Below are 16370 nucleotides of genomic sequence, written 5' to 3'. Positions count from 1 at the left end.
AGAGAAAGAAGAAAGAAAGAGAGAAAGAAAGAAAGAAAAAGAAAGAAAGGAAGGAAGGAAGAAAGAAAGAAAGAAAGAAAGAAAGAAAGAAAGAAAGAAAGAAAGAAAGAAAGGGAAGAAAGAAAGGAAGAAAGGAAGGAAGGAAAAGAAAAAGGGAAAAACTACAACTAAATCATAAAGGGAAATGGATATTGGAGAACAACCAGCAAGTTCTGTCCTATTCAATTAAAGTTATCAGTATGATAAGACCACTTGTTCAATATTTAGTAAAGAATAACAGAAATCATCCTCTAGATATTGTGGCTAAAATAGGCATAGGTATTGACTAATATTCTATAGAGTATCATGTAATTAGAAATTAAATTTAATAAAAAGAAACTCAAAGTTTAAGAATATTCAATAATTGAGATCAGTAAAGTGAAAGATGACACATAAACATTCTAACCCAGGTGGCATTATCAGTGAGCCTTAAAACTTTAAACTATGGGCACTGGTGGAAAATATCTTCACAAAAAGAAATAAAATGTATTAACAACTTACTTATTTTTAGAAAAGTCGAATAAGAGAATGGAACTTTATTGGAGTCCTTTGCTAAGGTAAAAAACCAGTGTTAAAAAATAATACCAGGGTCAGCAAATGGCACAGGTTAAGTATAACAAGAAGCAGACTCTCAGATGGAGTTGAGCATGCAGAAGGCTGATTAAGGAGGGCCCTTATGGAAGGGAAAGAAAGGAAGGAGAATTGGGCAGGGGGAAAAGTTGAACAGTAATGCAATCCCAACTAAGGCCTTGGTCAATGCCATAAGAATGTGGGTTGGCCTATCAGAATTGTCCCAAGTTAGAGTGAGAATGACAAGCCCTTTACATCACCACACTGATTAGCCATTGAATGTGGACCATTTCTGGAAGGAGAGATGACTTGGTAGATAAAGTATTCTTCAACTGAGATAAATCCTAAAGGAGACTAACATCTGATGGCTCTCTTCTAGCAGCCTTTACACTTACTGGCCAAACAAGTCCCTCGACTGGTACAGGTTTGTTTTTCTGGGAAGCAGACTTCAAAACATAGATAAAGGTCCTTTAGGGAGTGTTCCTGAGCACTTGTTAAAAGGAGAGGAAAGAAAAGCAAGAGCTGTGATATATCCTAGTGGAGAACTTAGCAGACCTTGTAGGAAGCTCTAGAGCTTGGATAGATCTTCAGATTGGTTGGTTCTCTGCTGGGGAAAAGGGATTGGGTCTTACCTCCTATATTGATCAGTCAGTGGTTGTGGGTCATCCAGAAGGGGACATGAACTTGGGTGAGGCATATCTCTTCAGCCAAGGCAATTTCCAAAGTGGAATGACAGCTAAAGAGTATTGTCTGGCAGTATTCCCAGCATCTGGGGAAATAGATCCTTCAACCCAGGAGGATCTGGGTTCATATCACCATGCAAGATACACTTAATATTTTCATTTCACGGCCAAGGAAAAACAAAAATAAATCATTTTTTATATAAAGAACAGATTCAATAATTTTATCCATATGAAACTGAAGGCACTTATTACCTTGCTTTTTTCTCCAAAGAATATTTGGTAATATTCACATAAATTAAATATGGGACTGATATATGACTCTACTATATAAATATTTCTATTCCTTTCACCCCTCCATTCTAGTCTTGCCAGCAAATTCCTGCCCTTATTTTCCTGCAAAAAACAAAGCTGTCAGCCCTTAGTTCCCTCACCTACCCTCCCTTAGACCCTGTTCCCAATGTCTTAAAAAATAAAATGTGATCCCTTTAAAGGTGAAGCTCCACCTGTCTCCTGTCTTCTTGCAGCTCACATATTCTTTCACTCCCCAGTGACCTTTAAAAGCTCCTTTTTCCCTGATAAAATCTCTTTATTTTGTATATTTCACACATTTACCCATTCTAAAAATGTCTTTCTTCACTCCTGTCTTCCCTAATTACAGTCGTGCTCCCATCCTTTTCCGTGCCAAATTTCTTGAACTAACAACATACAATCATGGACTTGTTTCTACAACCCCAGTCTACTCCCCAGTGCCCTGAAATTCTATTTTACTTCTCTTCACACTCTTCCACCTACATGTGCCCCACCCCCACAAAAGGCTAAATCACTCTCTTCTTGGCAAATTAAAGATATTTTTTCACAATCCTCAGACTTGACCTCTCATTTACAACTCATCTGCTTTTCTTGAAGTAGGTAGAACTCAGCTACCTACTTGACTGACACTGTTTTGTTTTTTGTTTTATTTTTTCCTGAGTCCCACTGTTCATTTCTTTTTCTTTCTTCCCCCAGTCACTAACTGTGGAAATTGTCCAAAGCTACCTTTGACCCTTTATCTAAAGCATCATTATATGTTATCATTTCTCATTATTTTAATCATTGCTCCTATGCTGATGATTCAGACTTGCATCTCCATTCTGTTTTCTTGGTTAGTTCTAACTTGGATCTCCAACTACCTCAGGGACATTCGTATGTGTACCACCAAGCTTTGCCTCCAAATCAACATAATCAAAACCAAATTCATCATCCCTAGAAAAGACTCTTCCACCCCAGCCTCTTCAGCACTTTCATTCTCCTAGTTGGCCCAGGCAAAAAATTTGAAGACATCTAAGAACACAAAGTATGAAAGAAAAGAAAGCCACAGCCATAATCCTAACATTGGCACTTCCTGAACACCAGATATAGTCTTTTTGCCTTTAACCCCTCCATATTCCAATTGATCCTATATGTTGTTTCTGAATTTAAATAAATGTCAACATTTCATTCCCCTTTTCAAAACTTTCATCCTAATTGTCTGAAATATGGAATCCAATCTCATGAGTCTGGTCTTCAAGACCCTCCTGAAATTAGTCCCACCCTTCATGGCCAACCTCATTACACTCAAACTTTCTGCCCTATGCCCAGTTTCAACTTAAAATCTTTCCTCATACTGTTTTCCTGAGAGTACATGACCTCCACCATTCATTTATCTTATTTAAAATTACTCTTCTTGGGGGCGCCTGGGTGGCTCAGTCATTAAGCGTCTGCTTTCGGCTCAGGTCATGATCCCAGGGTCCTGGGATCGAGCCCCGCATCAGGCTTCTGCTCGGCGGGAAGCCTGCTTCTCCCTCTCCCACTCCCCTGGCTTGTGTTCCCTCTTTCGCTGTGTTTCTCTCTGTCAAATAAATAAAATATTAAAAATAAATAAATAAATAAAATTACTCTTCTCGGAATCCATATTAGGATAAAACTATAAGTCATACTCAATCGCTTCTAGCCCACTGCAACATTCTTCTCTTTATTTTTATAGCAAATCTCAACTATCCACTACAGTAGCTTGTCACACTATGATTTGTGTGACATATAATTACACCATGTGAATATATCTTGTCATTTATGTTGTAAGGTCCTTAGAACACTTCAGCAACATTATTGAGGATGGACCTAAGACAAATTCAATACATACTTTCTGAATTAAGATTAATTCTCATCCCAGGTACCTATGTATTAATATTATAAGAACAATGTAATGGAATGCAGAATTTCCTGTCCACAGCTTCAAAAAAGAAAAAAGTAGAAACAAATCCACACCTATGTATTATTAAATAGTGAGAACAAAAGTGGTTAGGTATTATGAATACAATTATTTTTAAAAATTGTAATTATTTTCTTATTATTGTGTGATATTCATTTTTTTCTAATGAAATAAGGCAAAACTGTAATTAATAGCTGGAACACTGATGATAGAAATGTTCTCTTGCTTTTTCTCACTTAGAATTCATCTACCTTTCAATTATTCTTAATGCCAAGTAAATTGCTTATATATATATATGTATATATATACGTGTGTGTATATATCCATGTATTTATCTTTCCTCTGAACAAATACGAGTTTGTCTATATAATTTTTGTTAAAGAAGACCACACAAATGGGTAGGAAAGAAAACATTTTGTCAGCCTTATGCTCGGACACTTACACTAAAATATTTTTGCCAAGAAGAAATAGACTAAACATACATCAAGCCAAACAGAGATGCTTACTTTAGTGACTAGAGGTACTTCTTATGATTTAAGACATTAGACCATAATTTGAGAATGTTTGGAAAAAGCATGCAATTGCTTTATATTTCTGATAATCACTTCCAAAAATCTGTACATCCAAAAGATGTACAAACACATATGAGTGGTTAATACTATTGTTTTAAATTATATTTTAGTTTTTTAAACTCACTACAAACACTTTTGAGGACAGTTATTTTTTACTGTTGTTTTGTTTTGGTGTTTTACTTTTTAAATGACATAGAATGTTAATCATGATCATTTTCCTTGGTCATCTCTGTCTTAGCATTTCCCAGCCCAAAGTTCAAGCACAAAAAAAGTGGGGTTCTTTGATACATACAGTATTGTCATTTTTCCTTCATCTGGTCAGAATTTTTCAAAAGAGCTAGTTTCTACTAAATATTACCATTTCTTTTGAGGCTAGAAGGCCTTTTTAGGTGTGGCATGAGAGTAGGTTGCGACAATAGTAACCCTTATTCATTTATTTGATACATATTTTTGAGCACTCACTATGTGCAAGGTTCTATGTGAAAGAGACATAGTGCTCATCCTCATCAAATTTGCATTAAAAAGGGTAGAAGACATTAATTATGCAATAATTTAATCGTATTTGTGATAAGTTTTATAAAGAAGAAAAATAGATTGGTAACTGGGAGACTCTTTAGAGTTATCCCCTTCTTCTTCAACCATTGTTGCCCTATTCTTTATACCTGTGTTTTATTCCTATGAGAGATTTTATTTAAACTACTTGTAATTAACCACTCCAGAAGGTCTCTTGTGCATGACTCAGCATGACTCTGCAAACTTTTCGAAGAGATCAGAGTACAAGATTTTGAAACACAACCAACATGTTTTGACCAAGTTTAACCTTATGAGATTTGACCAGGGTAAGTTAAATATAAACAGGTATCTTTAGGAGTAACCATACATTAGACAAGTTCAAAATGATGAATGGCAAGCAGTCCCCATCATAACCTCCCCCAGTTTCTCATTAAATACAAATGAACACTCACAAAAAAGGCACACACTGACAACTCTCAGAAAAACTGTGATTGATCATCATCCTAAAAACAGAATCCAGAAGGAATCGGCATTAATTATAAAAGAGTTGGATCTGGATTGTGAAATATATATCAAGACTCAAACACAAAGCATAGTAAATGAATAAAGTCTACTTGACAAAGAGGCTCTGCACCTCTAACATCACTGCTGCCCAAATTGAAATATGCCCATGAAGAGATGCACATGAGATCTCTCCTATCTAGCAGAGAACAGGCAGATGGCACTAGGATCCTGGGAACTGGTCTACAAGGCCAATATCTACTTCCGGGCACAATCCGTGCTGGCAGCAGGCAGAGCAAACACTATGCATGGGCAAGGATGCATAGGACCTTAGAACAATACAACCATAACAAAATTTTTTAAATTAAAAAAAATTAAAAATTAAGGGGAAAATACTTGTCATATGCATAACAGGAAAATGATTAATAGCTTTAATATTTAAATTGTGCTCACAGTATAAAAGACACTATATTAATTTCCTAGAGCTGCTGTAAGGAATTATAAATTAATGGCTTAAAACTACAGAAATTTTGGGGCACCTGGGTGGCTCAGTCAGTTAAGCATCTGCCTTCAGCTCAGGTCATGATCTCGGGGTCCTGGGATCAAGCCCTGCATGAGGCTCCCTGCTCAGGGGCAAGTCTGCTTCTCCTTCTTCCTCTCCCTGTGATCTCTCTCATGCTTACTCTCTTTCTCAAATAAATAAATGAATAAATAAATAAATAAAATCTTAAAAAAAGAAAAAAAAAAACAGAAATTTATTCTCTCACAGTCATGGAAGCCAAAAGTCCAAAATCAAGGTGTCACAGTGAACATTTAAAGGCTGTAGGGAAAAATCCTTCTTTTCCACTCTTAGCCTCCTTCTGATGAGCCAAGAGTCTCTTGGTTTGTGGGTACAAAACTCCAATCTTTGCCCCCATTCTTCAGGTGGCCTTCTCCTCTGTGTGTGTGTCATCTACTCATACCCTTATAAGGATACTTATCATTGGATTTAGGACCCACCCAAATAACCCAGGATGATCTCATCTTGAGATCATTAATTATAGCTGCAAAGACCAGTGCAATGTAAGTGACTGACATTATAAGCTTTTGATTACCAAGGCAATCATTAAAAAGAAAAATCATTTGAAACAAAGCAAATAAATAAATAAATAAATAAATAAATAAATAAATAAATAAGCAAGCAAGCAAACGGATAAGGAACCAGGTCCCCCACACCCATGAAGTTCTCCTTTCAGAAAACCCAGGGGCAACCTAGGTAATGAAGGCTTGGATGACCCTGCCATCACTCTCCCACACCCTAATTCCCAAATTAATCAAGTTAGCCAATGATGGGTGGCCGTGAAACCTCGGACATCCCACCCTTGGATCCTAATAAAGGCAAAGCCCCAGGTTTTCCCTCTCTTTCTTTGTCTCTTCCCCCTCCTCCTGTGTCTTCATGTCATGTGCCTTTCAGGACTTATGAGTAATAAATCTTGTTACTCAATGTTCCCTTATGGCTTTTTGCTGGAGTGTATCCTGTGATCATAACAGAAAATAAAAGGGCTCGTCCATCCACAACATTGACTCTAGTGGGGGAAATGTCTGTGGGGCTTACAACTAGTAACACAGCCTAGGTGGGAATCTCAGCATTCTAGTAAAGAGCATCACCATCAATAGGCTGGAATGGACAAAATAATTATTTCTCCAAATAAGTTCACATTCATAGGTCTCAGGGGTCAAAACATGGACGTGTATTTTGGGAGCCACCATTCCTTCCTCTATCTACAGTACTAATAAAAAATAGGCAAAACATATGAACATGCAATTCCCAAACCAAGAAATATAAACCCTTTAAAAAAGTCATCAACCTCAGTAAATATCAAATAAATGCAAATATAAATAACATTGAAATATTTTTTCACTCTAAGAACAAGCTCTCTATGTGGCTAAATTCCAAAATTTATCTTGGAATACCTGGAAAATTGGTCCTCTAAGAAATTATTTCCTCCCCACAACCCTCAAGTAGTGAGTGCAGAATAATAATACGCATAGTTTGAATTTCCAATTTTGATTAAGTAACAGCTAAATAATATGATTTTATAACCTATGTCTCACTTTCGGGATTTTTACCTAGAGAACCAACAAATAGAAAATTTCTCTGCATATTGCTTTTCCCATTAAGTTTTTATCTCAGAAATTAGGTGAAAACTTGGATATATCTTTAAATACATGAAATAAGCTTACTCTTAAGTGTTCTCTTATAAAACAAAGAATCTTTTTGAAAACCACATAACAGTTCCCTAATTTAATGGTTTTGCTAAATCATAAATTTTGCCTGAATATATCTTATATTGGGAGTTAGGAATATATGCTGGTACAACCACCTCAGATAATAACATCTACTAACAGTGGACAGACATATACTCTGTTACCTTATTCTACACTAGGTATATATTAAACAAAAGTGTGTTTGTATCAGCACTATTCATAATAGCCAAACACTGGAAACAATCTCTGTCAAACAGTAGTATGAGCAAATAAATTGTGGCCCATTCATACAATAGAATACAGCAACGAAAATGAACAAACTATTACTTACAGAACAACATGGGTGAATCTCACACAATAAAATTGAGTGAAAAAAAGCCAGACACAAAGAGTATATATTATATGATTCTATTTATATAAAGTTCACAAATAAGCAAAACTAACATATGAGAGGAGTCAAGACAGTGACCACTGTTGTGGCAGGTAATGCCCTTGAAAAGATATATGGGCAGATGAGAGGATGCTGGAAATGCTGTTTCTTGATGGGGGCAGTAGTTACCTGGAAGTCTTTACTTTGTGAAAATTTACTGAGCCATATACTTATGATTTATGTACTTTTCTGTATATAATGTGTATGTTAAAATTCTGAACCACTATTTCTTCTTAGCCTCTTTCCTTTTTCATGGTCAACAAACAGACAAATGTCCTAAGGAGAAAAGCAGCAGCGAATGTGCTTTCTTTTTCTCTGAGATCTTCACCCATCAAATCTCAGTGTGAGAATGAGTCTGATATATCTGTTAAAGGCAGTGGCAGAAATCATGGAAGTTTGTTTGCTTGCTTCCTTGCTTAGGATTCGATGAGACAACACCTATCAGATATTTAGCATAGAGCCAGGACATAAACGGTGCTAAATTAAGTTGACTTTATAATTTCCCACCCAAAACAGGATATTTCTGAGAGTCAGAGACTGCTATTAATAAACACACTGGATCACAAACATACATGAAGATTTCTCAGAGACAAACTGAAAAGTATGGTCACTGTAAAGCTAAATAAATTATGACATGTATAATTAGTATGCTTGAGCTGGCCTTGCCATTAGCGAGGATATTAATAGGTTATAGTTTTTTAATTATAAAGGTGAGAAAGTCATGCATTCATGTAAAGCAAGTATAGGTCAGTTACAAAACATCTATCTGTAAACAACGTATAGCTGCTCTCACACTCAAGAAAAGAAGGGTCTGAAGAAGGGACACCACCAGACTTCAGCCCAGGTCAGGAAGTGACGCTGGTGCTAATGTTTTTCCTAGCTCTGTAGACTGTGCTGGAGAACTGAATTCAGGTGACCAGAAATCAAAGCACCCTCATCTCTTTTGGAGAACATAATCTTTATCACTTACCGTATTTCTTCATATTAACTATCTTCGTGTTTAATTTTAATTTTTATTTAAAAGTTGGAAGCCCAGTAGTCCTACTAGCATGGTTTATACAAGCATACTGTTATAAATCCCACTGCATATTACAGGGAAATGCCTGGAATCCCATTAGCTGTGATTTAGCACATTTAACACAAATTTTCATGTTTACGCCTAACTGCAATTGTGTGTCTTCTTGCTGACACCAAGATCCCCTGGGTGGGCCTCAAAAGTCGATGACACTGGGTGGCCAAGTGTGGCAAAACAGCAAAAGACTGGGAAATAAGACAGAAGCAAGTTTGGGTCCCACATGTTGTGCTCAGTTCCTGCATAAATATTGGCTATACTTGGGCTTCCTTTTCCTAATGTGTATAAACATAGTTTTTCCCTGGTATTCAAAGATGACATCACAAACCAACAACAGAAAAAATCTTTTTTTTTTTTTCACATTAAGGAAGAAGTTTCTGATGTTCCATACCCCTCTTTCCTCAGTTTGCTGTTATTGTATAAAGTAGCTCTTTCTATGGGTGCCTGGGTGGCTCAGTTGGTTGAGCGACTGCCTTCGGCTCAGGTCATGATCCTGGAGTCCCAGGATCGAGTCCCGCATCGGGCTCCCTGCTCGGCGAGGAGCCTGCTTCTCCCTCTGACCCTCCCCCCTCTCATGTACTTTCTCACTCTCTCAAATATAAATAAATAAATTTTAAAAAAAAGTAGCTCTTTCTATAAGAAATTCTTTTATTAAGTCAGATACAGAGGTAATTGGACAAGGTCATTATTGCTCAGTGTTCTTTCTCTGACCTTTCATGATATCTGGTTGCCAAAGACATTCAGAAAGCATCATCTACTATGTCTACCCAAAATACATAATTTCATTTTTCATATTTTACCAAGCCCTATTCTCCCACATTCAACTTCTGAAACAAGTTTGGTGTGAAAAATACTGGTTTAATTCACCATCCCCCTTCTGCATTTTTTGCTCCTTGTTTACTTCTCAGACTGTAAGCTCCTTAAGGGGAAAATATGTAACAACTCTTCTTTCTTGGTTGTAAGAGCACTGCTTAGCCTCATCAGCACATACTTAATGAATGAAGGAATAAATGGACAAGGAATCAGTAGCCCCAGACTGATGGTCAGCCCAGGTCACAAGGTAGCTCTGCAAGCACACAACCATCACTTCAGTGAGTCTCATCCTGGATCCTCATTCACAGATCAGCTTTTCAAAACTGGATGAAAGGCTAACTTGGAGGAGACGCTGGCCTAAAATTATGTACCTGGCTCTTCATCCTCCACACCTATTTCTAGAGTAGCCCAATAAGTAAAGAACATTCTAGAAGAGTCCAAGCATGAAGAGGGGGTATGTAGAGATTGTGGGATTAGGATAAAATCTAGGGGCCAGTGGGCAAGGAGAAGGCCCACCTCTTCTGGGAGCCTGCTAGAAATAGTATATGCCCATGAACCTGTGTTTGCATAATAAAGCCCTTGTATACTAGAGGACTAAATTTACTTCCAGTGTACTCAAATGTGCAACAAAGAGACATGGTACTTTATTTCTCTAAAACTGAGAAATATAATCTGATCTTTCATCCAATCATTCGTGACACCCTATCTGATGGGTAGCGGGGGAAATAAACTATACTTCAGTTCAATAGATAAACTTGGTTTGAAGCAATAGTTTAAGCAGTCCCTTGGGATCAGGGCTTGGTTTCCCGGGTCCTCTTCTCTAAGATTGCTACTGGCTACATGAGGTCAAGGCATGGCTGTCAGTGCCTTATGCCAGAAAAGAAGAGATGGAGTCTTCGAATCCTCTGGTACCCTCTGTGTCTCCTGCCCCCTGCAGCTGAATGGCTGGACCCGATGGCCCCCACCCCAAGCCTGCCGCTCTGAACTGGCCTCACCCTTAGGAATCTGCCTGTTGCTGGAACTGGTGATGGTAGCACCCAAGGCCTGATCCCTCCATCTCCATCACAGCTTGGTCATGAACTCTGGCTGATAGGACTTTGCCTCCTCTCTCAGTCATGCCAACATCTCTCTGATTCTCTCCTTCAGCCCTTGACCCTGTAACTTCATTGCAGAGAGCTCCCAGTCCCGCCTTTATAAACCAATCTCTACCAACCACCTTTTTATCTATCAACCAAGGGTTTAATGTTTCTACTAATAAAATCTTCACCTGCCCCCCTGAAATCAGCATGATTTTACTTTCCCTCTCCTACTGCTCATGTTTTGACATGAAGATGAAAACATGTTACATACACCAATTGCATCCCTCCCAGCTTTTCTGGGTAAGCTTTTCTAAAATCAGTGCTCCAGGAACAACCTTTTTAGATTTCATTCTAACCTTTGAGTTTCTAAAAATAATCACAGAGTATTTCTTTTTTTAACTCAAGAAGATTATTTATCTCGGGTGTGATAAGGACTTCCATTCTTCATGAATTCATGAGATTAACCCTTCTACAGCTCCTTCCTCACCCCTCAAAATAAGACAAGAAGGAGTAGTTATAGGGCAATGCACCTTGTGTGCTGCCTATTCAGGATAAAACTAAATAAAATGTTAATCCTCATGCACAAGTGCTGTGAGTCCCAATGGAAATGTACCTGCCTTTCCAGTTCAAAGTCTTGGCTGGAAAAAAATATATAGATAAAGGGAAACAAATCATTTCTTCCACCAGTGTTGAAAAAAATCTGTACAATGGTGTTATCCATTTTAAGGTAAAACCTAACTGGAATTTAAAATCTCCCTTTCCAACAATCAAAGATCTGTGATACTAGATGTGACCACAACACACCTTCTTGGATCAGTATGAGATACAGGGGCATTGAAGCCACACTCACTGTAAATCTAAGCTAAATCATCTATATCCCCACTCAGACCTCAGCCACCATACCCAAAGCAAGGAGCCATGCCTCTCAAGGTGGTATTCTGGTCACCAAAATGCCAGTCTCCTGTGTTGTTCTTGAGACTTCTAGGTCCATCTTCCTGGAGATTTTGGAGGAAAGATGTAGGAGATCAAAATATCAGCTGTAATGATAGCTTGGCTAGGTATAAGACAGAGGTCTGACCCAAAGCCCAAAAAGCTTCCTCCTTCTTCCTTCTTATAATAAATAACCCTTGGCAGATCAGCCATCAGAGAACAAGAGCTTTGCTCTGATGAAAGCCCCACTTGAAGGAGAGGAGAGTGGGCAGAACCTCTGGACTGTGTAGTTCCAAAATAGTTGACGGTCATCTATGCCTGTGCAAGTGTCCTGGGGTGGCCATAACAAAGTACTACAAACTGCATGGCTTAAAACATTCTCTCACAGTTCTGGAGGCTAGAAGTCTGAAATCAAGGTGTTGGCGAGGCCATGTTCCCTCCTAAGTCTCTTAGGAGGGACGCTTCCTTCTCTCTTCCACCTTTTGGTAGCCCAGGTGTTCCTTGGCTTGTGGCAGCACAATTCTAAACTCTGTCTCCCCCTTTACCTTTTCCCTATCTCTCTCCATCTCTTTCACTTCTTATAAGGATAGCAGTTGTATTGGATCAGGGCCCACACTAACAACTTCATCTTAACTTGATTACATCTGCACAGACCCTATTTCCAAATAAAGTAACATTCACAGGTACTGGGGGGTTTGGACTTCAACAGATTTTTGGGAAGATATACTTCAACCCATAACAATGCCCATGATATTTAGTACATTTATTCCACCACATAGAGAAGCCACGACAAAGCGATATCAAAATTTTGCCATCCAGTAAGTCAGATAAAATGTGCTTTCCATTGAGAGGGTCCAGTGAGGGGGAAATGAAGAGCAAAAACTTTCAAAAAAAGACACTTCCTTATTTTATGGACAGAGTCAAAGGAAGCAAAATTAGAAGAGAAACAGTTTATTTTACCATTAGAGTAGATGACAAGGGACTGGCAGGGACGGCTTTGATAGCACCTGTGTGTTAATCTAACTCTTTAGGAGCTGATCTAACTATGGATATAAATCATTAAATGTACTAAAACTAAATTTGCATGTTTCCATCATTTATAAAATTAGGTTGGCCTAAAGAAATAAACTGATTTATGGTTAAATATTAAGCATGTAAAAAGCAGAAAATATTATCAATGTGAATAAAAATCAAAACATGTAAATTCAAACAACTGGCTATTGTGTTTGTCTGTCAAATTGGCCAAGATTTACCAAACAAAGAAAACAAAACTCTCTAGTATTCTTGATTAACAAGGGTATAGATAAAACGGTCCTCCTTAACACCACTGGTAAGAATGGAAATTATAACCCTTTGGATAATAATTTGGTAATAAATATCACGTACTTTATGAAAAGACTTTCCATATGGCCCAGAAATTCTTTTCCTAGGAAATTATCTTAAGGAAAATCTAGTGCATGTGTATGAACTTTTAGTTATTAGAATTTTCATCACACTATTGCTACTAAATAGACACAAACTAAGTAAATACTTACAAGTAAATAATAATATAGCCATGTGATAAACTCTGATAGGTGTCATTTTTAAAAATGATTCTATAGAACAAGGATCAGGAAACCATAGCCCACAGGCTAAATCTGACCCATTGCTGTTTTTGTAAATAAAGTATCATTGGAACAGAATCATACTCATTCGTTTATGCATTGTGTATTGTTGACTTCTCAAGGTTAAGTAGCTGGGATAGTATTGCCCACAAATCATAAAATACTTACCTCTGGGGGCACGTTGGTGGCTCAGTTGGTTAAGCGTCTGCCTTCAGCTGGGATGGAGCACCCCCGTCAGGCTCCTTGCTCAGCAGGGAGTCTGCTTCTCCCTCTCCCTCTGCTCCTGCTCTGCCTACTTGTGCTTATGTGCTCTCTCTCTCTCTCTCTCTCTCTCTCTGTGTCAAATAAATACATAAAATCTTAAAAAAAAAAAAAATTTACCCTCTGGCCCTTTATAGAAAGTTTGTTGATCCCTGCTATAGAAAAAGCCATATGATATGGAAGAAGTTGTCAATTATGTTTATGAAAAGGAATAGTACAAAATAATGTGCTTAATAGGAGTTTATGGTTTTAAATGCATTTATTTAAAAAGTTATGTAAATATGTGTAAATAAGTCAGTACACCAAAAATCAATAATCATTATCTCAGGGAAATGACATTTTGAGTATATGTTTTTCTTTTTTAAAAAATTTTCTATCTTTTCCAAAATGTCTGCAGTGAATATGTGTGTAAACACACAAACATATTTTTAAAATAAATACTGCTAATTCAAAAACTAATTTAACTCTGAGTCAGTTGCTTAACCTCTCTGAGCTTCAGTTTGGGCCACTGTTAACAGTATCTTCTTCATAGGCTTGTTATGAGCAGTAGCTAAGAGATAATATACAAAAAGTGCACGGGAGTATCTGGAACTTTCTATCGACTAATAGAGTATCAGTGGAGAGTCCCGAGAAAGCTACTTAATGCACTGGACACATCTGCAAGGTCAACTCCAGAAAAAGTATAAAGAAATATCCACATCTGGTAGAATAGCATCAAAGTTCACTTTAGTTTTTACTTAAGTAACTGGTCTGACTAAAGGCACACTAGGGGGTTTTCTGCAGGAATGGGGCTGCGCCTAATTTTGGTAAAAACTTTTAGGTATTGTTTTTAGATGTGTATCATATAATTCATACAACATAGTTATAAAATTTCCAGTTTGGCTCAATGATAATAATGTCCTCCCATTACCAAGTTGCCCAGAAGCCTTTCCAGATAAGAATGCAAAGAGTATCTGAAAAGAATACAAAACCAGAACAAATCCTTACAGACCAGAAAACCTAGGAATGCATGAATTATATAAACTGTGTTTTCTTGTCACACACAGTTAAAAGGACTGTTGTTGCCAGCTGTCTTTATATCAAAGAGGATATTTTGATCTCTGCTGGGAACCAGCCATATAATTATTGAACATTTCTTTGACTCTCCAACTACTGTTCATTGTAGGTAACATCCCAGGTTCCTTTTTAAAAAAGCAAGGCAATCAAGTCAATTTTGTTTTTTGGATTTATTTATTAAAACTTACATTAATGCTCAAATATATTATACAGTATTCAAAACTATTTTCAACCAATCTTTCAGTTAATAGAAATGAAAACTAAAACAAAAAGTATCCCAACTGAATAGGAGTACAAACAGGACAGTGATGTCTATTACTTAGACTGAAGCTGATTCTTCAGGAAGCAAAAACATCTAGTTGATTTAATTAAAGAAAAGAGAAACTCCGTCAATCCAGATGTCTGGCATCATAAAAACCAAAAAACTGAGTCTTTGACGTGATTCACCAGATGTTTTAGCCTCGTGGAGACAGACTAAAAGGAAAGGATTCAGATGGGTTTCAAATTCCCTCATTTCTCCCTGGGTACTCAGTGTGAATCTTCTTTGCTTCCACTTTGGTTACCTAATCCCCACACCCTATGGTAACATTATCTCATATTTTCTTTCAGACCAAATCTTGGGATATCTTGATCAAGTAACAAACTGAGAAACAAGTGATAATGTATAAACAATTTCATTTCCGCTCCCCCTAGACATATGACTTCATGCGGCCTTTCTACAGTGCATGCAGGCTCACAGAAATAGAGTGGTAAGAAGCACTGAAGATGCCCATACACATAAAATCTGACAAGATCAACCAAAATGATAGATCCAGGGGAAATATTCTTGAAAGGTATTATTAGCTTGATGGCTCTGCAGGGTGAACATTTGCTGTTCAGATTGCCTATAATCAGCTTTCCCTATATCAAGCCACTAATGAGTTGATGGTGAGATAAGCTTTTCTTCAAAGGACATAAATTAAAGACTGACAATTACCAAGACAAAGAGAGGAAAATATAAGTGTGTTCCTTCATAGTGTCATGGGGATCTGCAGGTTTGCCTGAGTTCTGAGTTATGACAACTCAACTCTTTTTTTAAAGCAAACTGATTGGCAAAAATCATCCTCAGTGTAGGCAAAAGAGATTCCACCCTACGTGTTATAATTTAAAAGAAACAAAGGTGATTTCATTATATCTCCATCTTTGGCCTGAATGTCCCATCTCTGAGAATAAAATAGCTCTCATCTTTTGCATCTCAGTAGAGCTTCACATGTATTATCTCAGTTGATTGGCTCAACAATTTAAGAAATATATCATTATACCCATTTTTCCTCATGAAGCTAAAGGGTTTTCCTCAGGACATAGTGAGCAGTGATCAAAAACCCAGATATTCTAACTCCTAGCCTTAGTACCAAGTTGCCTCTGAGAATGAGTTAGAAAAGAAATATTGAGACCGTTAGGTCCAAGAAAACATTAGATAAACTGCACTCTAAAGAACGTCATTCATCAGGTTAGTCTGTTGATACCTTGAACTTCAATGAAGGAAAGAAACAGGACAAGCCCACTTGGAACCCAAAAATTGTCTTGTACTTTGGTGCATTTGAAGACAGTCTTCACAAAGCCAAATTTACTAATTACTAATTCAAGTATTCTGGAAAACAAATTTTTAAACACTTCTCTACCAAAGAGCAATATAACTAAGGGAAAAGTCAAAGGTATCTCTTCTTTCTCTGAATTTCTAAAAATCTTATTATCTAGCTATGCTTTATGTTCCAGTATAACCTCTATTCTTAG

The sequence above is a fragment of the Mirounga leonina genome, unplaced genomic scaffold (genome assembly GCF_011800145.1).
Source record: "Mirounga leonina isolate KUSES-001 unplaced genomic scaffold, KU_Mleo_1.0 Mir_151, whole genome shotgun sequence".
In the NCBI taxonomy this organism is placed as follows: Eukaryota; Metazoa; Chordata; class Mammalia; order Carnivora; family Phocidae; genus Mirounga; species Mirounga leonina.
Note: the sequence above shows the minus strand (reverse complement) of the source record.